The sequence below is a fragment of the Chiloscyllium plagiosum genome, chromosome 6, assembly GCF_004010195.1.
Source record: "Chiloscyllium plagiosum isolate BGI_BamShark_2017 chromosome 6, ASM401019v2, whole genome shotgun sequence".
NCBI lineage: Eukaryota > Metazoa > Chordata > Chondrichthyes > Orectolobiformes > Hemiscylliidae > Chiloscyllium > Chiloscyllium plagiosum.
In genome coordinates this window covers 53,986,888-54,009,341 of record NC_057715.1, presented here as the reverse complement: position 1 = coordinate 54,009,341, position 22,454 = coordinate 53,986,888, and the positions used below count along the sequence as shown (strand labels likewise).

Here is a 22,454-nt window from a genome sequence, read left to right as displayed (position 1 = left end):
GTTCCTTGTCATGGTGAGCATCAGGCACCAACCTCACTGCTTCCAATGTGTCATCCACATGAAAATGATTTTCACAGGTTTTTGAAACTAAATAATTCCTTCACCTTCTTAGTTCTGTTAGTTGTAATGCTTAAAAATATTTGAACCCCTCATTAACAAACCCCACAGGTGGAAAGGAATAAGATTACTGCTTGTAAACATTATGCATTTGGTGCATTTTCCCACGATTGTTGTTTGCACCTTTTCCAGGAATATATTTTTCACGCTAAATGTATTTGTCACTGATGTCACATCACACTAATGTTATTCAATGAAATGCTGGCTTTGTACCCTTGAAGCAAGGAAAACCTGTGCAATTCAGAAGAGATCAAATCCACTGCCTTGCAACTTTTCAATTACTGCCATTGTACTGTAGCAGATCCTGGTTATGAGACTTTATTAGCCCTACAGCCACTATGATCACAATGTATTCATCCCTCACAGGACCTTCACATAAGAATAAAGACTGATTGTTTATGTCTCCAGAATGGGAACTGCACAATCGTGCAACTGCAAAGAAGGCACCAGAATAATTTAAATAGTTGGATTTTCAAGGTTAATGGTGCTACTTGATGGCAGTTTGCCAAACCTTGGGTATTAATTTCACACATCACAAGGTCATTCAAAGGAATCTTGCGGCTCTTGAAGAAGAGGTCCAGTTTGCCTGCGGCAACTGTCAGTGAGAATTCTTTACAATGACAAACATTGCAAGTTTGCAAATAAAAGGAAATATTCTACCCATTAAGCAGTAGCAAGACGTCCAGGCGGGTTATCCACCAACTGTATAATGAGGTAACAGAATCAGCCAGTGTCAGAAACATCAACAAGGAAATGGTTGCAATATCATTGTTATGGGAAACCTTCTATTTCATCTTTCTCTCTCTAATCTTTGCTTAGCATCGAAATACCCTGTGCTCTAGCTCTCAAATTTTCTGGTTCTGAACACAGGTTGTTCTGTTATAATGTGCATTTCATTAATATAAATTCACTTTAACACGATTGACGAATTGAGGACACTGTTTCTGAAGTGCAAACTTTTAAACCGTGTATTGATTACAATGTGATTCCGACCCCATTAGTTTAAATGGTGCTACTATTACGCAGTGCTAGTCAGGGGTAAATAGAGGGTATGGGAATGGGTCTGGGTCATTTACTCTTCAGAAGGTCGGTATGGACTGGTTGGGCCAAAGGGTCTGTTTCCATACTGGAGGGAATCCAATCTTACTGCACGGGCAGTCACAGCACACTTCATTCCTCTTCTTTAGGCTCTGTACTTGCTACAATCCTCACTGTTACATTCCTCTCTTTCTCACATCTCAGTAAAACTAATTTCCCTCCAAACACCTTATTGCACATCATCAAAACTTTCCCTCTGTTTGCAAACTAAACTTTTGCACAAAAAAAGGAGCAGACAACCACAAGTGGAGAGCCACAATTTAACATGTGCTTAACCCGTTTGAACAGTGAGTGGCAAGGACTTGTGCGCATAAGACAAATCAGGGGACTGATACCGGGTAATGTTGGTGGAGAAGTCCTTTAGGGATTTTAAACCATGTCTTCTTCTTTCCCTTCTCACTTGTCTTACCCAAACTTGTTGCAGCTTTCAGAATACAGAATTATGAGTCCATATGATAAATCGCTAGTAAATCCAACGGTCAAGTCAGAAGCAACACTTAGTACAGCCGCAACATGACCTCCCAACTCTTGTACTCAATACTCTGACCAATAAAGGAAAGCATACCAAACGCCTCCTTCACTATCCTATCTACCTGCAACTCCACTTTCAAGGAGCTATGAACCTGCACTCCAAGGTCTTTTTGTTCAGCAATACTCCCTGGGACCTTACCATTAAGTGTATAAGTCCTGCTAAGATTTGCTTTCCCAAAATGCAGCACCTCGCATTTATCTAAATTAAACTCTATCTGTCACTTCTCAGCCCATTGGCCCATCTGGTCAAGATCCTGTTGTAATCTGAGGTAACCCTCTTCGATGTCCACTACACTTCCAATCTTGCATGTCATCTGCAAACTTACTAATTGTACCTTTTATGCTCGCATCCAAATCATTTATGTAGATCTAAATGAAGCCTGGACACGGGTAAGATTTCTAAATATAGAAAAATACCTTTATTATGTTTACTAACCTGTTCTGCTTCAGAGAGTGTTTTCCAGCTGTGTTTACAGGAACTTTATTTAAAAATTCTATCAATAGCTTTGCTTCTTCAAGAGAAAGAGGGGTACAATATTCCTTGTGCTTCAGGTAGGTACATTGCTGCAGTTTTGCTTTTATTAATAACTTAAAGCTTTCAGTTGTTAATTAAGGCATTTTGAAATTTATTTTATCAGAAGAGATTCCAACCTAAAAAGGAATTAGCTTTGTATTCATGGTGGTCAAAGCCCTATACAGATCTATATTGTTGGGCTGTACTTACAGAAACAGATATTTCTGATTTTCTGAATTCTCTGAATCCAAAGTTATTGTCATGTTGGTCTTCAATTTGTTTCTTCAAATAACCAAGACATTGGAATCATTTTACAGATGATAGGCCACTACTAAACCATGACATGAGTTTGCTTCTAGCAGGTGTTTTACCCTATGCAGCAATACCTATATTATCTCCCACAACACAACAAAACAGGTGGTGGTACAGTAGTATACAGTCTGGAGCGAGTTATCTGGGAATTCTTAATATTAACTCTGAAGCCTCCATGCATAAGATAGAGCATGGGCAGGAAAATCTGCACATCATCCTTCTTCAGCTGATGAATCAATACTACCCCATGTTAAACATCATTTAGAGGAAGCAGTAAGAGTCGCAAGGGTGCAGAATGTACTCTGGGTGGGGACTTTCAATGTTCACCACCAAGAGTAGTTTGGAAGCAATATACTGATTGAGGGTGAGTTGTAAAGGACATAACTGCTAGATTGGGTCTGTGGCAGGTGGTGAAGAAACCAACTTGAGAGATAAACATACTTGACTTTATTTACACCAATGTGCTGGCTGCAAATGCATCTGTTTATCACAGTATCGGTAAGAGTGATCACCGCAAACCTTGTGGAAACAAAGTCCACCTTCACTTTTGATATTATGCATTACATTGTGTTGTGTGGCACTATCACCATGTTAAATGGGACAGACTTCAAATAGATCTCGCATTCAAGATTGGGTATCCATGAGGCACTGTGGGCCATCAACAGCAGCAGAATTACAGAGTTAGTTAGTTAGCACAGAAACAGATCCTTCAGTCCAACTTATCTATGTTGACATATTTCCAAAACTAAACTAGTCCCACCTGCCTGCATTTGGCCCATATCCCTCTAAACCTTTCCAAATTATGTATTGATCCAAATCTCTTTTATTTCTTTTAACTGTACCTGGATTTACCATTTCCCCTGGCAGTTCATTCCACTTACGAATCACCCTGTATGAAAAAGATACTCAACAGGTCCTTTTTAAATCTTTCTCCTCTCACTTTAAAAATATGCCCCCAGTTTTGAACTCACCCACCCTCGGGAAAGGAATTTTGCTATTAACCTTATCTATGCTCCTCATGATTTTATAAAACTCAATAAGGTCACTCCTCGACCTCCTACACTCCAGTGGAAAAAGTCCCAGGTTATCCAGCCTCTCCTTATAATTTAAAACCTCCAGTCCTGACAACATTCTTGTAAATCTCTTCGGAACCCTCTCCTATTTAATAATATCCTTCTTGTAGCAGGGTGACCAGAACTGTACACAGCATCCCAAACATGGTTTCACCAATGTCCTGTACAACCACTCCCCCTACTCTATGATTATCATCAAGCCAAGGGATCAACCCTGGTTCAACTGAGTGTGCAGGAGTGGAGGTCAGGTGCAGCACAACACATGCCTAAAAATGAGGTATCAACCTGGTGAAGCTACCAAACAGGATAACTTGCATGCCAAACAGCATAAGCAGCAAGTGATGGACAGAGCTAAGTGATGCCAAACAAATAGATCAGCTCTGCAGTTATGTTGCATCCAGTTGTGAATGGTTATGGACAACTCAATGGAGGAGGAAGCTCCATAAATATTCCCATCTTCAATAATGGGGGATCTCAGTGCTAAAGATAAGACTGAAGCAACTACCTTCAGTCAGAAATTCAAGTGGTTGATCCATCTCAGCCTCCCACCTTAACAGTTGCTAACCATCTGCCAATTTAATTCACACCATATGGTACCAAGAAATAGTTGAAGGCACTGGATGCCACAAAGATGATGAGTCCTGATATCATTGTGACAATATTATTGAAGACTTGTTCTCGAGAACTTGTTGCAACCCAATGCAGCTACAAAATTGACATCGACCCAATGATGTGGAAAATCACCCAGGTGTGTTCTGTACACATAAAGCAGGACCAGTCCAATGCAGCTAATTAATATCCCAGGTTACTCTTGATCAGAATAAAATAATGGAAGGGATCATCAACAGTATTATGAATGCTCGCTGAAGCCCAGTTTGAGTTCCACCAGAGCCACTCAGCTCCTAATCTCATTGCAGGCTTAGTTCAAATATGGACAAAAGAGCTGAATTCCAGAGGTGAGGTGAGAGTAACAACCCTTGACATCGAGACTGCAGTTGTCTGAGTGAGGTATCAAAGAGAGCAAGCAAAACTGGAGTCAATGGAAATCAGGCAGAAACTATCCATTGTGATGTCATGCTTGGCACGTAGGAAGATGGCTATGGTGGTTGGAGGTCAATCATTTCAGCTCCAAGACATCTCTGCAGGAGTTCAGTCAGAATAGTATCCTCGGCACAACCAGCTGCTTGGTCAATGACCTTCCTTCATTATAAGGTCAGAAGTTGGGTGTTTGCTGATGAATGCACAATGTTTAGCACCACTTGCGACTCCTCAGATACTGAATGCAGTAAGACCTGGACAATATCCAAGCTTGGGCTGACAAGCAGCAAGTAATATTTGTGCCACACAAATTCTAGACAATGACCATCTCCAAAAAGAGACTATCCAACCACTGCCCTGTGACATTCAATGACATTACCATCACTGAAACCTCCACTATCAACATCCTGAGAGCTACCATCAGCCAGAAACTGAACTGGATGAACCTTATAAATCCAATAACTACAGAGGAAGGTCAGATGCTAGGAATACTGCAGCAAGTAACTCATCTCCTGATTCCCCCATAACCTGTCCATCATCTACAATGCACAAGTCAGGAGTCTGATGGACTATTCCCCTTTTGCCTGGCTGAATGCAGATGCAACAAGAAAGTTGACATCATCCAGAACAAAGCAGCCCACATGATTGGCACCACATTCATAATCTGACTGCCGCGCCCCTCTCCCCCCCGCCCCCTCCCCACCCCACCCTCCATCCACCACCTACACTTAGTAGCAGCAGTTTGTATTATTTACAACTTGCACAGCAGAAATTCACCAAAGATCCATAGACAGTACCTCCAAATGCACAACCACTTCCATCCAGCACAATAATGATAGCAAACGTGTGGGAATACCACCACCTGCAAGAAAACCTTCAAGACACTCAACATTCTTAACTTGAAATATATATTATTGTTCCTTCCTTGTCCTAGGGTCAAAATCCTGGCCTGCCTCCCAAAAGGCATTGTGGGTCTACCTACAGCACATGGACTACAGCAATTCAGGAAGGAGTTTGCTACCACCTTCTCAAGGGTAACTAAGGTCATATAATATACACTGGCCCAGCCAATGATGCCCAACTTCCCCATCTAATTGAGAAAAGGTAAGAAACTGGGCATGGATTTCATGGTATCATGGTGTAAACATTTATGAAGCTGACTATTATGTACAAATGTCACAATCATGGGCTTATAAGTGTTAACATTAAGCTATTACGTTATAACTGCACAGCATGCTTCCAATAACATGTCACGTCTCAAGTGGTTTCAAATATAATGGAGTATAAAAACATTCTAATGTTGGGTCACATGTTGTATTAGAGTGATAATTCACAAGCATGTCTCTTAAAGGCATATAACATGTTGACCATGAGCCAGAAACACAACAGTCACTGTTTTATGTATAAGATCCTGCAGTCAATATTTGTCCACTAGTCCTGTCCAAAACAATCTGATAATGACCAGATAATTTGTTTTTGTGATGTTGACTGAGGGTTAGACCAGTGCTTCCCTAATTGTTTCTCACTGTGCTCTTATTTCAAGGATTGAAAATTGTCACAAGGAAACTGTCAGAGTGGAATAATGAGGAGAGCAGGGATAGGAGAGAAAACACCTATAAGAGCAAGAGTTTGGGGAGGAGCTGTGCAAGAGTTATTACTACCTCAGGGAAAGCAAATTTTAGTTCACAACCCGAGTTGGAGTCCCAATCCTCACTTTGGTAAACCTTGGGTTGGACATTAGCTGGGACATCAGGATAACTCCCCTGCTACTCTTTAAAATAGGGCCCATAGGACCTGCTACATCCAGCCAAGCAGACAAATTGATAAAGGTGAGTGGGAAGATTTCTTTGTGAAACATTAATATCAGAATGAACCAGTTAGATTACATGATTTGTAGCTGGAGTAAATCCTAGCTTTATGTCAAGGCAATAGTCCCATCCATTGTGTTACATCTCATGGGCAGTAGATCTTTAGAAGCATGCTCATGATATCATCACTATGTCATAGCATGTGACCTGAGGGTGGAAAGGTCTCATACTCCATCTTTCCCTGGATTATTTGAAGTATATCAATAATGCTGTTCTGTTGTGATCCTATGGCTTCATTTTTGCCCAGCAACTTATGCACCTGTAAATGTAATGTTTATGATAATAGTCTTAATAAACATCTGCTGGATTCTTCAATGCTATAATATCCACATTCACCCTTATGTTGCTGGAGATAACATAATCATTGCCTTGCACATTCTCCCTGTCTCTGCGTGGGTTTCCTACGGCTGCTCCTGTTTCCTCCCACAGTCCAAAAATGTGCAGGTTGGGTGAATTGGCCATGCTAAATTGCCCATAGTGTTAGGTGCATTAGTTAGGGGAATGGGTCTGGGTGGGTTACTCTTTGGAGGATCGGTGTGGACTTGTTGAACCGAAAGGCCTGTTTCCACACTGTAGGGAATCTAATCTAATCTAATCTAAACTCATAATTCATTCTGCTACAGGCAGTCCCAAAAATACCACTTGGAGTACAGGCCACTTCCAGGATTGCATGACTGAAGGCCAGATTTAAAGGTAACTGGTGTGGTCTCGCTGGAACAGTAAAGGAGACAGTTATAAGAAACAGGTGGTGGGTTATAACTTGAAGTCTGGGAAGAGGGTTTAGCTGTTGGTGCAGCCTTCTCTGGATGGATCCAACTCCCGAGCCTACAGCCAAACTGCCAGAATATAGCTAGGACGGATAAAATGGAGCTGGATAAAGCACAGCAGGTCAAGCAGCATCAGAAAAGAAAGAGAGTTGACATTTCACGTCAGAACCTTTTATCAGGATTGATGAAAGGTTCCGACCTGGAATGTCGACTTCTGTTCTCCTCTGATGCTGCTGGACCTGCTGTACTTTTTCCAGCTCCATTCTTTATCCACTCTGACCCTCCAGCATCTGCAGTTCTCACTAACTCCAGGCTATTTCAGATCTCTCTACTGCTATTACTTCCAGCACTTTCTCCAATAAAATAATTAATTTGACTTATGTTCTAAATGTTTTAATTTTGAGTCAATATATAAGTTCGAAAATGAAAATGTTAATAGTTAGTGAGCTACCTGAACATGATTTATTTAGCCTTCTATATGGATCATGTTTTGGTCTTACAAAAAGCTGCTTCAAGTAATCAGCGGGTCAGGCAGCATCTGGGGAAAGAAACAATGTTAATAGGCAAAATCACCCTGCTCTGGAAGCAAGAGGAAGATTAATGAGAAGGCACGATGATGAACTACAACCCCACCACCTTACTGCCTCCACCTAAATGAAGTTCTGGGCAGGAGGCCCAAGGTCGGCCTTTCCACCCTGCTGTACATGGAGGCTCAAGTGCTCAACTGACGAAATAATATTCATCATAATGATCACCGGACGTCTAGTGTCCACAACGTAACATTTCTGAGATGACCACGGTGAGCGTTTTGTGGGAAGACTTAAATGTAATGGTTCCCAGGGATGCATAACTTGTCCGGCATTGATTGGCTGAATCATCACTTACCACTATTGTGGGTACATACATCTTAGTGTATGATGTGAAACTACAAGTATCCAGTTTTGCATTTAGATCTTACTGAGACTTCATCTATGGCCATATAATCTAAACAATGGCTAAAGTTTCAACTGGAAACAATTGTTCCCATATATTATTGAATGTTCACTCTGCCCAATGTCAGCTCACTTTGAATATCAATAATCAAGTCATCCTCATCATTTGACTGTAAAGCTTGACTAGATATTTTGTGTATCTTGTCTTGATGTTGTTTGGTCCACACATTTGGTTGCTGAGAATCCTATACCTGTCTGATCTTTGTGGCTTCACACAGCATTGAGCCATTTGATGTGGACTTTGCATCTGCAGTGGAACTCTTTAAGGCTGCAAGTACCATATGCCTTGCATACAGCATTGAATGCTGAACAATTTTTGAGTCATATATGAAGTCGCATCACCAACAGTATTTAATAGGATTGTATATATAATTTATTGTGCCAATGGTGGACAAATTATTCACAGCCCATACCCACCAACCAGTAGTATGCCTTCAATTTGTGTCAGGTTTATAGTAGTTTGGATTGGTCCAAGGTGTGCTTTTAGAACTCTTCTATTGAGGTTGATGCTATAATAAATTTGGTTATTCTGTCAGCGTGCTCTCTCACCAGAAAGTCTCAGTCTTGCATCTTGTCTCTGTACCTATTTATAAAGTGATTTATGGTCTCCATCAGTTCTTTTCTGGAAGGCATGAATTCCAGGCACTGTATTCAATAGTTGAGGACCACTCATAATTTTTTGTAATAGAGTGCAGATTTTTTGAAAATTTCATTGTATAGAACTGACGTGTTCAGACTGTAGAGAACCTGTTAAGCTTTGTGTCTTGTTTATCTGGTTCAGAGTATCAAATTCCAGAAATAGAGCTCTATGTACTGTCAAAAAATAAACTGTTAGATAATAAGAGCATGACATTCCAAATGAGTATTATAAATTTTGTGGTCATCCTTAGTTGCAGGGAAATATGTAACACCTACTCATTTGCTTCCTCTGTCCTCAGTGTCCAAGGGCCCAAACAAACCTTCAAGGTGAAGCAGTGCTTTACCTGCACTCCACTCAATCTAGGCTACTGCATTTGCTGTGCACAATAGGGTCTCCTCTACATTGGGGAATTGAAGTGTAGACTGCATGGCCACTCACAGAATACCAATATTCTGTCTGCAGAAAAGATCTTGAGCTTCCAGATGCCTGTGACTTCAACACATCACTGTGTTTCCTGGACAACATCTCTATCTCAAGCTTGCTGCAGTGCTCCAATGCAGCATAGCACATGCTGGAAGAACAGCACTTCCCTTTCTGCTTGGGAACTCTACAGCCTTCTGGACTCAATATTGATTCAACCATTCTAGGGCTTGAGGTACCTTCTCCCATGTCCTTACCACAATATCTACTTACCAGACTTTGTTATCACACGGTCTGCTATTACACACAACCCATTGTTAGCCACGAATAGTCTCCATTAGCAACTATTCACACTCCAATGGTAACCATTTCCACTCCTTTGGCTATCCAACTGTCCTTCTCTCTGTCTTTGGGCTCTATCTCTGTCTATAGTTTACTCCTTACCATCTCCCCTACCCTATCTTCTGCATAAAAATGAAACTTTTCCTACCTATCATCAGTTCTAAGGAAGGGTCACCAGACATAAAACATTAACTCTGACTTCTCTTCATAGATCCTGCCAGATCTGTTGAGCTTTTCCAGAAACTTCTGTTTGTGTTTAGGAGCTGTTACTGGGTGGATTCCACTTCCCAGCTCAGCCTGCAGTTTTTAACTTTCCCAGACCTGTGAGAAAGAACGAGTGACAGTAAAGGAGTCTCTCCTCTCTTTGAGTTCTGCTCGAAGTTAGACTTTTCAGAATTAGTTATTTAGTTTCTCTTCCTGCTTAAACATTACAATAAGTACACTTATACTGATTAATCTGTCTCAATTGTGAATAATTTTACTGCAATCTGCCTGCAAGTTACAAGTGTCCCAGAATAACCTTCCAGAAAATAAGATTCCCATTGAGCTACAGAATCATTTACAGATGATGAGGCTTAACAGTTATTTTGCTTTCTCATCAATCCTTTTCTTCAATTGGGTGTGAAGGCTTGAGGCTTCTATACCTCAGTCAAATCTTCAAAAACTGCTGCCACCATGTTACATTCTTTTCTTCAACTTAAACATATCAATAATATGACATGGATGGCTAAAATAAGTATGTATATTCCATTTTCAAGAATTGCTAACTCAGAAGCAAGGTATTTACATGTGACCCCAACTTCTGTTGCTTACAGACTACAAAGTAAGTCCAGAGAGGAAAGCTTTTTCTCCCTGGAACCCAGTTGAGGACTGCAATTTGAATAAAAACTTAGCCAATGACAAAAACATAACTGTTGTTGATTGCTGCTAAATTTTATAAAAAGGGGTAGGAAATCTGCTGTCCTTACTTGTATGACCTACATATGACTGACACCTACATCAATGTGACTGTTAACTGCCTTCTGGGGAATTATAGATGGGTAATAAATGCTGGCTTAACCAGTGATGCCCACATTCTGTGAAAATAAAACCTGAGGAGTATGTTTGCGACCTGTTATCGGGCTCCTTCCATTTGGCTGTTGAGGCCCAACAGAGGCAAGGACATGTGCTTTTAATTGACCCTTTTTTCCTCTCCCACTTTCCACACATCAGGCCACCCTGACTGGTGCCAATAAGCCAGCTTTGTTGATATCTCCCTCAAATGATGACCAAGACCATCTAGCCTACTGTAATACCACCAGTTGTAATGGGTCCTGGCAGCAGCAATCAGCAGTAGGAAATTCCCTTTGAAAATGCCAAGGATCCTGTAGCAAACACAAGTGCTTATTTGGTATTAAACTGGCCTTGTCACGCCCTGAATGGCCACAGGTGTCCCCAGTCAGCGGCCCAGTGCCACAACCATTAAATTCACCCATATCACTATGATTAGATCAGCTCTATTCTTTTTTGGTGGTGTTCATATTAATTCCCGCAATGTTTGTTTTAAACATTTTAGAATATAGTCACTGTAAATCAAATTGGTGTAATAAAATGGATGAGATATTTTCTCCATTTTTAAAAATTATCGGCCATTTAAGTTATGTAGAATAAAGGATTTCGACGTGTTCGCTTTCTGAAAGAGGAGATCAAAATGATATAATTGCAATTTTCAAAATTACAAAGGCGGTCTTTATAAGATTCTGTATGGTTTTCATTGGAACTGAGAATTTGGACATAAGAAGGAAATTCCCAAATAGTGTTAAACAGTAAACAGAGGCCTTTGTTTTTTTGGTCTGAGGGTGCTAGATCTTTGGTTGAAAAAAAGAAAGATTTAATGTAAAATTCTAATAAGGGGAAAAGAATGACTTCTAATTTCAAATTCATAGAAGGAAAGAGTGTTTGAAAGAGCAGACTAGCTAGACCAACTGTGTCTTCCTGCTGAAATATTACCATAATATTGGCAAGAGTGGAAAAAGCTGATCCAATTAAATTGTTCACCATTGTGCTGGGCTAATTTTGAAAGGAGCAAGCCAATTAGAAGGATAAGATTACAATGAGAAGTCACGTGGAAGTGTATTAACTGAAAGGTTAACAATGTTGCGGAGTATGTTATGTCAGAAAATTAGTGAAATAGATCAAGTGAATTTGAGAAACAATTTGGTATATCAGGAACAAAGAGGAATTAGGGAACACAAAAAGATATGGGACTAATCCATGTCAATGAAATGTGATCTTTGTTGTTACATATTTGCCAGCAAAAAATTAAATCAGCAATATTACACTGGAAATTATTGGAGGCCTTGGCCAAGTTTTAGTTTGCTGCTAAATCTATTCAAAGGCCCATTTAATTTAAAATGTATTTTTAATTTTACATAATCTCCACATTCACATTCGAATATAACACAATATGGTTAAACTGTCAACATGGTACATGTTTTGCAACACATTCCATTATAATACACATAATTAAACAATTCTAAAACATCACTCATCATCTGTATTTAACTTGATGCACCTCCATCTGATGTGAATGTCATTCTGCAAATAGTGTGAAACACTGAGAATATAATACTGCATTTTGACTCTGAAAATAAACCCTCACATTAGAGCCTAAATAAAACTTTAATTATAGCTTCTCTTACTAATGCCCTCCCTCGTTGGAAGAACTCAAACAAAATTGCTGGGGAAGTGCAACACAGTTGACAAAGCAACATCCTGAAAATATTACATTTTCATGAATCAATTAGTCAGTAGAGCTCTATAGTTGGTAATCAGTACAAGAATGGTCTTCAGAAGTATTATTATTATTAAGCGTCCGACAGGCAGACAAAAGACTGCATATCACCATCCTCTTGTTTCCTCTTTAATTATGTTGTAAAGAAGCTGTGATGTACCCTGTAATATTTCAAATATGTTTAAACGGTGAGATTATTTGAATATGGTCTTGCAGTAACAAAACTGTCACATCTAAGTTTCTATTGTTAGTGGCACAGTGGTTAGCACTGCTGCCCCACAGCGTCAGGGACCTGGGTTCAATTCCACCCTCAGGTGACTGCCAGTGTGGAATTTGCACATTCTCCCTGTGTCTGCATATGTTCCTTCCACATGCACCAGTTTCCTCCCACAGTCCAAAGATGCGCAGATGAGGTGGATTGGTCATGCTCATAGTGTCCAGCGATGTGCATGCTAGGTGGATTAGCTGTGGAAAATGCAGAGATTGGGGATGGGGGGATTGTTGCAGATCTGGGTGGAATGGTGTTCAGAGGATTGATGTGGACTCAATGGGCCAAATGGCATGTTTCCATACTGTAGGGATTCTATGATGGTTTTGGCTGCTAGACATGTGATGACAGCCATATTTTATTCTAATACTAACATCTACGTTATCATTAAATATGCCCCTTGACTTGGAATTTTTTTTGTTGGATATTTAACTGACCAAGTTTCAACAAATTAAAGAGATGTTTTCAATCTCAACTTGTTTTATTAATAAACAATATCCATTGCAATAGATTGGACTTATGCTAGATATGTTTCTTCTTAATATCAAAGTTGAACTCAAAAACATGTCCATCCAATTTCAATTCATCGATTCGTTGTTTAGCTAGTTATGAATTGATCATTTATTACTCAGAGCTTATCTTGCTCACAGACCACAAGCTGTGCAACTTAATCATTTGAATTCAGGCTGCAATAGATAAATTGTCATAACAGTATTAAATTGTTCGTTTTTTTTAAAATTCCATGACAGTTTTTAAAAACATACAATGCACCCAAAATATATTTCACTCAGGACTGAAAACCCACTCTTTCCAGATGTGGATTAACTATTAAACCTCATTTTTCATGTAACAATTTAGCATTTGTCTGCTTTTGTGTTTTTCCCCTCTTTATTACGTTCTGCTCTCTCTGACCATGTTCAACACATAATCAGACAGTAACCTTCTCCAAACTAGCAGTGCTATTCTTCACTCAAACTCAAGCAGCTGAGCTAGATTATTTCCCACACTTAATGTTTGCATTTATATTTTGTTATGTTATACTCACAGCAAATACTGCAAATATGCATGTTAGTAATTTTATAAGTGGGATTGATTTGATTTGAAATAAGTTTCATAAGCAATGTCCCCTAAAGCCACATAGAGCTTGGCATTTCAAAGTGTACTAGTAACCTTTACAAGGCTGTCACTGAAAGACAGATGAAAATTGTATAGTAAATGGCTTTGTTAATGTATGTTTTTCATTGGAAGCCATAAAACTCTATTTCTTTCAGTTACTACAAGACAGCCTTATCAGAAAATTCTACTGGTAATGTATTTTTTTCTCTCCATAAAAATAGATTTCCTCGGATGTTAGACTAAGATTTAACCAGATGAGAGTCAGTTCTAGGGAAATGATTATTATTTGAGACAAAGATCAAATTAAGTCAATTCTATTCAGCGACTATCTAAAACTATAAATACGGAAAATCTATATCTTAGACAATTTCTGCTACCAGGTTAATCTTTTTAAGAAAGTTCACCCTAAATTAGGTATGTTTCCTAACTACTTCAATAAAAATTTATGCGAATAAAATAATCACTCAAGGAACAGAACCATTCTCTGTTTCTTATCCTTAGACTGAAGACTGCGTTGATGCTACTTTGATGAAGCAACCTGTCATCTTACTCCTCTTTATCCTACGCACCACTCTAACATGTGGGCAGATACAACAACATCAGCAGGGGTAAACAGGTGTTGCTGATAGTCAAACTTGTAAAATTGTAAAAATGAGTCATAACAAGCTAGAAAGCTTTCAAAAAACAAGCTGGCAAAATGTACTGGAAAGTTTTAGCAACTCAAGCTAGTTTTCAGTACATAATGTGACAGGAATTTATGAATATTAGCCATAAATTCAATGAACTGCTCTTGATAACCAAGATCTCCAAGATCATGTTTCTAAGTTTGGCAAACATGACCAATAATTCGAAGGCTGGTTCCTAAAACATATTGTCAGGCATGAGCTTATGACTCACTGGTGACAGTCTACAAGTGGCAGAATTGAAAAGGCAGAAATATTCAACTGTTGGAAAGATATTAAACCACTGAGAATCCATGATCTTTGGAACGAGGTGACGAGATAATGAAACAGAAATAACTGATCCAAACAAAGTGAATGATAATGCCATTACATCTGTCTATCGAGGGATTGGGAGCACTGAATACTTTTCTTGAAATTGATAAGGTAGTTGCACAAGTTGAATTCTCTTGGAGGTATAGTTGATCACCTTGAATCTCACATTTTCATACTTCCTATATCATCCAGAGCTACATCAGAAATGTCTTACAAAGCACCATAGATGAAGCTCTCTCTCTCTCTCTCTCTCTCTCTGTATATATATATAATATAAAGATGTGCACACACACTGAATAAATTCTTCTCTCCACCAGATGATTTGCATCTGTTTTTTACAATATTTCCCAGAAGGAAAAAATATTTTATTGATGAGCCCGATTGTCAATAACTTGTTTTAAAGTTCTGAATCAGTCAGCATCAATCGCTCTGTGAATCTCAATCCCAAAATTAACAATAAAAAATATATAAAATGAGCAGTATATGTATGGTCCAGTGTATTTATTAAAAATGTATTTTAAAAAGGCATTTACCAAATTATCTCAATAGGTCACATAAATCAAAAATATAGTGCGTAATTTTACATTGACTTAAGTGAAAACTGGTGATTCAATATGCACATTTGCTGTAATCAGAAATCGAATGCAATATGGCATTTTTAAACTAAATTTTGTATCACTAGGCTAATCAATAATACTTTTAGAAATAATCTGAGTGATTGCAAATTTTTAAAGTATCTGCCTGCTATTCAGAACAATTAATAGAGGAAAGAAAAACTCAAGATTTCCAAAGTAAAAGAATATTAGAACCAGGGAGGTTTTGAGCTGAGATAGCTATTGTTATATTTGCAGCTGATGCTATAGATAAGTCAGATCCCTGACTGAAATCTGGTTTGATGGATCATGTTTTAATAATTCATTCATAGATGTGGGAGTTATTGGTGGGCAAGAACTTATAGCCTATTCTTAGTTGCCCTTAAGGAGGTTGTGGTGAACTGCCTTCTTGAATTGCTGTGTACAGGTACTCACAATGCTGTGAGGGTGTACCATTTGTGGATTTGGATTGTGCTGTCTATGGAGCTTTGGTGAATTTTTGCAGTGCATCTTTTAGGTAGTATACATCGCTGCTACTGAGCATTGGTGGTGGAGCAAGTTGATGTTCGTGGATGTTACACCACTCAAGTAGGCTGCTTTGTCCTGGATGGTGTCAAACTTCTTGAGTGTTCAGGCAAGTAGGAAGTATTCTACCACACTCCTGACTTGCATGTTGTAAACATTGGACAGGCGTCAGAGTCAAGAGGTGAATTATTCATTCCAAGATCCATAGCCTCTGACCTGCTGTTTTAACCACAGTACTTATGGCTAGTCCAGTTCACTTTCTTGTAAATGGTAACTCCCAGGAAGTTACTGGCATGGATGCAGTGATGGTAATGTCATTGAATGTCAAGGAGTGACAGTTCGATTCTCTTCAAGTCATTGAGTCATTGGGATGTACTGCATGAAAACAGACCCTTCAGTCTGACTCATCCATGCTGACCAGATATCCAAAATTAATCTAGTTCCACTTGCCAGCATTTGGCCCATATTGCTCTAAACTCTTCCTATTCATGTACCCGTCCAGATGCCTCTTAAATGCCGTAATTGTACCAACCTCCACCACTTCCAAACACACACCACCCTCTTCCCCTCAGGTTGCCCCTCAGGTCCATTTTAAATCCTTCCTTTCTCACCTTAAACCTATGCCTTCTAGTTCTAAGCTCCCCAACCCTGGGGAAAAGACCTTGGCTTATCCATGCCCTTCATATTTTTACAAACTTCTATAATGTCACCCTTATAGTCTCTGACACTACCAGATAAAACAGCCCCAGCCTATTCAGTTCTCCTTAGAGTTCAAACCCTCCAACCTTGGCATCATCCTTGTAAATCTTTTATGAACACTTTCAAGTTTCATAACAACTTTCCTATAGCTGGGAGACCAGAATTGAATGCACAATTCCAAAAGTGGCTGCAAACATGTCCTGTGAAGCTGCCAACTCCTATACTCAATACACTGACTAATAAAGGCAAGTGTTGTCCTGCCCTTGTGTCAGACAAATGTCTCCTGCCACTTGTCTGGATATTGTCTAGGTTTTGTTGCATTTCCACACAGACTGTTTCAGTATCTGATGACTCACAAATGGTGCTGAATATTAAGCCATCATTGGCGAACATCCTTGCTTTGAATGTTAAAATGGAGGGTCGGTCAATGATAAGTAATTGAAGATGTTTAGGCAAAGGACGATATCCTGATGAACTCCTGCACAGATGTCCTGGAACTGAGATGACTGACCTCCAACAACCACAACTATCTTCCTTTGTGAGAAGTATTTTGTACCAGGTTTTGATCTAAGAAGTGGTTTCATTCAAATTTAAGCACATAATGAAGCAGGTTTGGTTTGAACATTAAAAATAAAGTTTATTAGGCAAAAAAATGAAGATAAAATAGATTGGATTGACTGTTTATACAGAATACGTCTTTAATAAATTTGAAAGATGCTGTAATAAAATAATCCCACTAATTCCATAACACACCCTTGACAGAATCCTAAAGCACCCTTTGTAAAGTGCCCACACCAGAGAAAAAAAATTATATTTCTAGTATCTTGATAATCATAAGTTAGCTGGAACTTCAACTCCCAGTCTGGAAAATATGATACCCTTATCATATGGGCGGCACGGTGGGCGGCACGGTGGCACAGTGGTTAGCACTGCTGCCTCACAGCGCCAGAGACCCAGGTTCAATTCCCGCCTCAGGCGACTGACTGTGTGGAGTTTGCACGTTCTCCCCGTGTCTGCGTGGGTTTCCTCCGGGTGCTCCGGTTTCCTCCCACAGTCCAAAGATGTGCAGGGTCAGGTGAATTGGCCATACTAAATTGCCCGTAGTGTTAGGTAAGGGGTAAATGTAGGGGTATGGGTGGGTTTCGCTTCGGTGGGTCCGTGTGGACTTGTTGGGCCGAAGGGCCTGTTTCCACACTGTAATCTAATCTAATCTTATCTTGAAGTTTTCATACACCTGATTATAAATGCTCTCAGCTTCAAATAACCCCTTCAGGGTTTTATCCAAGCACTACATCTATCTTCACCTTAGAATCACTGTGGAACTGTCACAAACAGAAAACCAAAGCCATTTTATCCCCAGTCCATGGGTTTTCCTTTAAGATTAAAACAACAATTCCAACAGAAATCTTGATGTATTATTGTTTACCTTACTTGGTCGGTAAACCCTTCCAATGTAAAAACAAAGCCATTCATTTTGAAAGTTACTCTTCAAGCTGTTTTAAAATAAATTACAGTAGCTACAGAAACACTTAAGTTAATTATTATTTCTTCGGACAAAAAAAAAATCAATGTCACCAATTGAAAAAATTACATAAGCATTACATATCATATAAAATCACGTTATCTGCATGACACTACGCATAAGACTCTGGCAATATTTATGTTGAAAGGGGCATCTACAATTGGAAGAGATATAAAGGGAAAGCTTTGGCAGAAGTAAGTGAAAAATATAAGAAGACTCACTCTCTATACAAATCTTTGAAACAGGGACTCAGACTAAAAAGTTTAATCCAGTATTTCTGGTTAAGTATCTTAGAGAGAAAGTGAGTGCTGCAGATGCTGGAGATCAGAGCTGAAAATGTGTTGCTGGAAAAGCGCAGCAGGTCAGGCAGCATCCAAGGAACAGAAGAATCGACGTTTCGGGCATAAGATTCCTGACGAAGGGCTTATACCCGAAACGTCGATTCTCCTGTTCCTTGGATGCTGCCTGACCTGCTGCGCTTTTCCAGCAACACATTTTCATTTCTGGTTAAGTATCTGACTTAAATTTCAGGGTATAGGTCAAATGATTATGAAATAAAATTTTAGTGAAGAACAAACTGAGAAAAATAATTATATTCATTATACTTTCCATAAGTTTAACATGACTGACTATTTAAAATATAATTAATATTCACGTCTATACATTCATGGAGTCATACAGCAAGGAGGCAGATCATTCAGTTCAACCAGTCCATGCTGACAATTTTCTCAAACTAAACTAGTCCCATCTGCCTGTGTTTGGCCCATATCCCTTCAAACTTTTTCTATTCATGAACTCATTCAAATGTCTTGTAAACATTGTAACTGTACCTGCATCCACCACTTTCTCTGGTAGCTCATTCTACACACAAATCACTGAGTAAAAATGTTGCCCCTCACATCCTTTATAATCTTTCTCTCTTCTCATCTTAAAAATATGCTCCCACTTTTGAACTCCCCAGCTCTAGGGAAAAGAACCTTTTGCCCCTCATAATTTTATAAATCTCAATTAGGTCACCCCTTAATCTTCTGTGTTACAGTGAAAAACAATCCAACCTTTCCAGTCTATTTCTATGTCTCTAACCTTCCATTCCTAGCAACATCCTAGTGAATATTTTTGGAACCCTCTCCAGTTTAATAATATCCTTCCCTTTTCAAGGAATTATGTACACGAACTTCCAGGTTTCTTTGTTTTACAACACTACCCGGGGCCTACCATTAATTGTATAAATTATGCCTTTGTTTGTTTTATCAAAATACAAAACCTCATATTTATCCAAATTAAAATCCAATTTATGTAGTAAAATTCTCTCAATTGAAACAATGGACTTTGTGGCTTCATTATTTTAGTAATTGTTTTTAGATTCTAACAAGTAAACAAAATAAAACATCACTGCTCTCTACTGACATGACAGGGGAAATATATAGATTCCATATATGAAAATTCCAGAAATTCAGAGGCATTATTCTAAAAATGCATTTTTTTCCTACAATTTAAAATGTTTTACATTAAGATTAGTGCATTGTTCACATTCCTGTCCTCTTTCGCACAATGTGTTAAGTTCTTAATGAATTGCTTAATTAGAATAATTCATAGAAATCAGTTGTGGAAATTTTAATGTGATCAGTAATCAATTCTGCTCTGTTTTACGTTAGCAATCAAAGATTCTGCACATGAAGAGACATTAAGGTTACAAACGAGTACACAAGCATACGTTTAGTATGTAGTCTCTAAGTTAATATTGGTTTGGTAACATGTAATGTTTAATGTATCAATTAATGACATGTCCCTATCAGTTATTTTGACATGGGTTATAACTTATTTATTTGAAGTTGATTTACATGTTTTATAAATAGTTGATAGAGATCTGTCACAAAACTATTTTAGACATAACAATTCTATTATCTTCAACTTCTAGGCTCAAATTACCAAAATAGTTATTGAGCTCTCAGATCAGGATCACGCCAAGGAAAGAATGCCTTCTGGAAGAGTTATCTCTGCCAACTGAATGATGAACCACCTGTGCACTTCGAAATGTCTTCCAAATGATTAATCTAACATTTGTAAATGCCTTTCAAATACACTCAATAACAAGAATAGTGAACGTCTGTATATGTCACAATGACTCACTTTGCCCAGGGCAGTAACTATTTAAGTAACCATATTACTTCATTATGGATATCAAAATACTGGATAGTACATACACATAACTCATGCATTAAAAGTCTGTTAAGTGTCTTTCTGTTAATGTTTGATAGAACAGAATATGAGTATTGCTGAAGAAAACACATTTGTCAAGGTTTTTTGTTTTGAACTCATTATGGCAACTCACAAGAATATTTATTAAAAGGGGATAACCAAAATTTATGCTGCAGAGGAAAAAGGTAATTGGTTGGCAAATGGACTGTGATTGGTTGAGATATTACATTGATTAATAATGATCGACAGTTAACTGCCAAGCTTTTTAAAAATTTTCAACCAGCTAGGTGGATTTTGATTGGTTGCACCATTACCCTGAGAAATGAATTAGGGAAATGGCTATCACCTATTTTGTTGAGTTGGAATAGACACAGTACATGTCCATGTTCTTGCTATCTGTAAAGAAGAGGATGCTGTGTATTAAAATGTGTACTTGCCAATACATGCAAGTGCATCATGTATGGCAATCATAAATTTGTCAGTTTGGACACCAATATTCTATGTAAACAGAATGATGCCCCTCATCAGAAAAATACATAAATCTTTACTGTGCTACTCTGTACACCCACCTTTTCAATTCTTAAACCACACCAGTTATTCATATTCATACCTGTTTATAAAATCATTTTTAACTTGTTCTCTGGGCCCGGATTACTAGCAGTTTGAACAAAGAGATGTGCCTAAACTGTTAATTTGGCATTTCTCTTCACAGATGCTGTGTGAATTACTATGAATTGAAATGTATTCAACATTTGCTGTTTTTGTTTTAGGGCCATTGTGCAAAGGACAATTGATTTTGGTCCACTCACAGTCTGAAGATGTGGTAAATGCGGCAATTTATTACCGTTAAATAGCTTTTGGATTACGTTCTATTGTCGCTATTTAGCTGCTGAATATAATAAAATTCAACTTGCCGTTTTGTCTGATTTATAAATGTCAATCTGTGGAAGTCTATTTTGTGATTTGGTGATACTCCAGTAAATCAAATTTGATTGCAATAAATACAACTTGCTGTAAAATGTTTTGTTATAAAGGACAGTGCATCCATTATAAGGTGTTTGTAGTTCAATTGTATTTTGCGAAGAGTTCATTTAATGTACAAGGAGTCAAAAAACTCCTTTCTTTCCTCTATATTCATATGATAAAACTCTAACTGTGATTTTTTTCTTATCTATCCTTCCTGACTTCCCTTACTTCCCTTTTAAACACAAAGGCGGTAGTATCCTGTACTATTGGCTTTATGATGTTAGAAATTCTAAATAGTTTAGCCATAGCAATTGTACACTACTTGTAAGATTCCAGTGGCAGAAAATCATAACTGAAGCTAACTAGCTTTATGAAGGCCATAGTCTTAATATTTCCAGGAGAAAGTGAGGTCTGCAGATGCTGGAGATCAAAGTCGAGAATGTGGTGCTGGAAAAACGCAGCAGGTCAGGCAGCATCCGAGGAGCAGGAGAATCAACGTTTTGGGCATAATTCTTTCATCAGGAATTTATCAGTCCTGATGAAGGATTTATGCCCGCAATGTCAATTCTCCTCCTCCTCGGATGCTGCCTGACCTGCTGTGCTTTTCCAGCACCACACTCTTGACTCTTAATATTTGCAGTTTAATTTATGAGTCATACTGATTCATTAGCAAACTAATGAATTGTAGAATGCCATTCTCAGTATTTCAGCAGTGAAGCACAATTCCAGATAAGTTTCTATGATAGCTAAAGTACCCAATGATATTTGAATATCAAGGATCAACTATAACTAACTTTAAGAAGTATTCCTTGGATTTCACAAATAATATTACTAACTGAAAAACTTTAGCAAATATTAAAGAATATTATATACATATAAGTATTATTTTGTTTTCGAAGGTTCTAAATATCTTAAGCTTAAGAACCAAAACGATAAGGGGCAACATAAGTAAATATATTTTCAATACTGTAAATGATTTTGTTTAAAACAAACTAAATCAACAATAAAAAAACTCAAAACCTGAAAAAAAACAATTTTGCATCTTTGATTATATACTGATGAATATTAAGCAGGCAGATATTGTAA

General features: G+C 38.3%; 1 protein-coding gene across 7 annotated transcripts in view; it reads right to left on the bottom strand.

Moving 5' to 3' along the window:
- grm5b (glutamate receptor, metabotropic 5b) overlaps positions 1 to 22,454 on the bottom strand; it is a 584,754-nt gene that overhangs the window by 553,037 nt on the left and 9,263 nt on the right. The window lies entirely within an intron of this gene.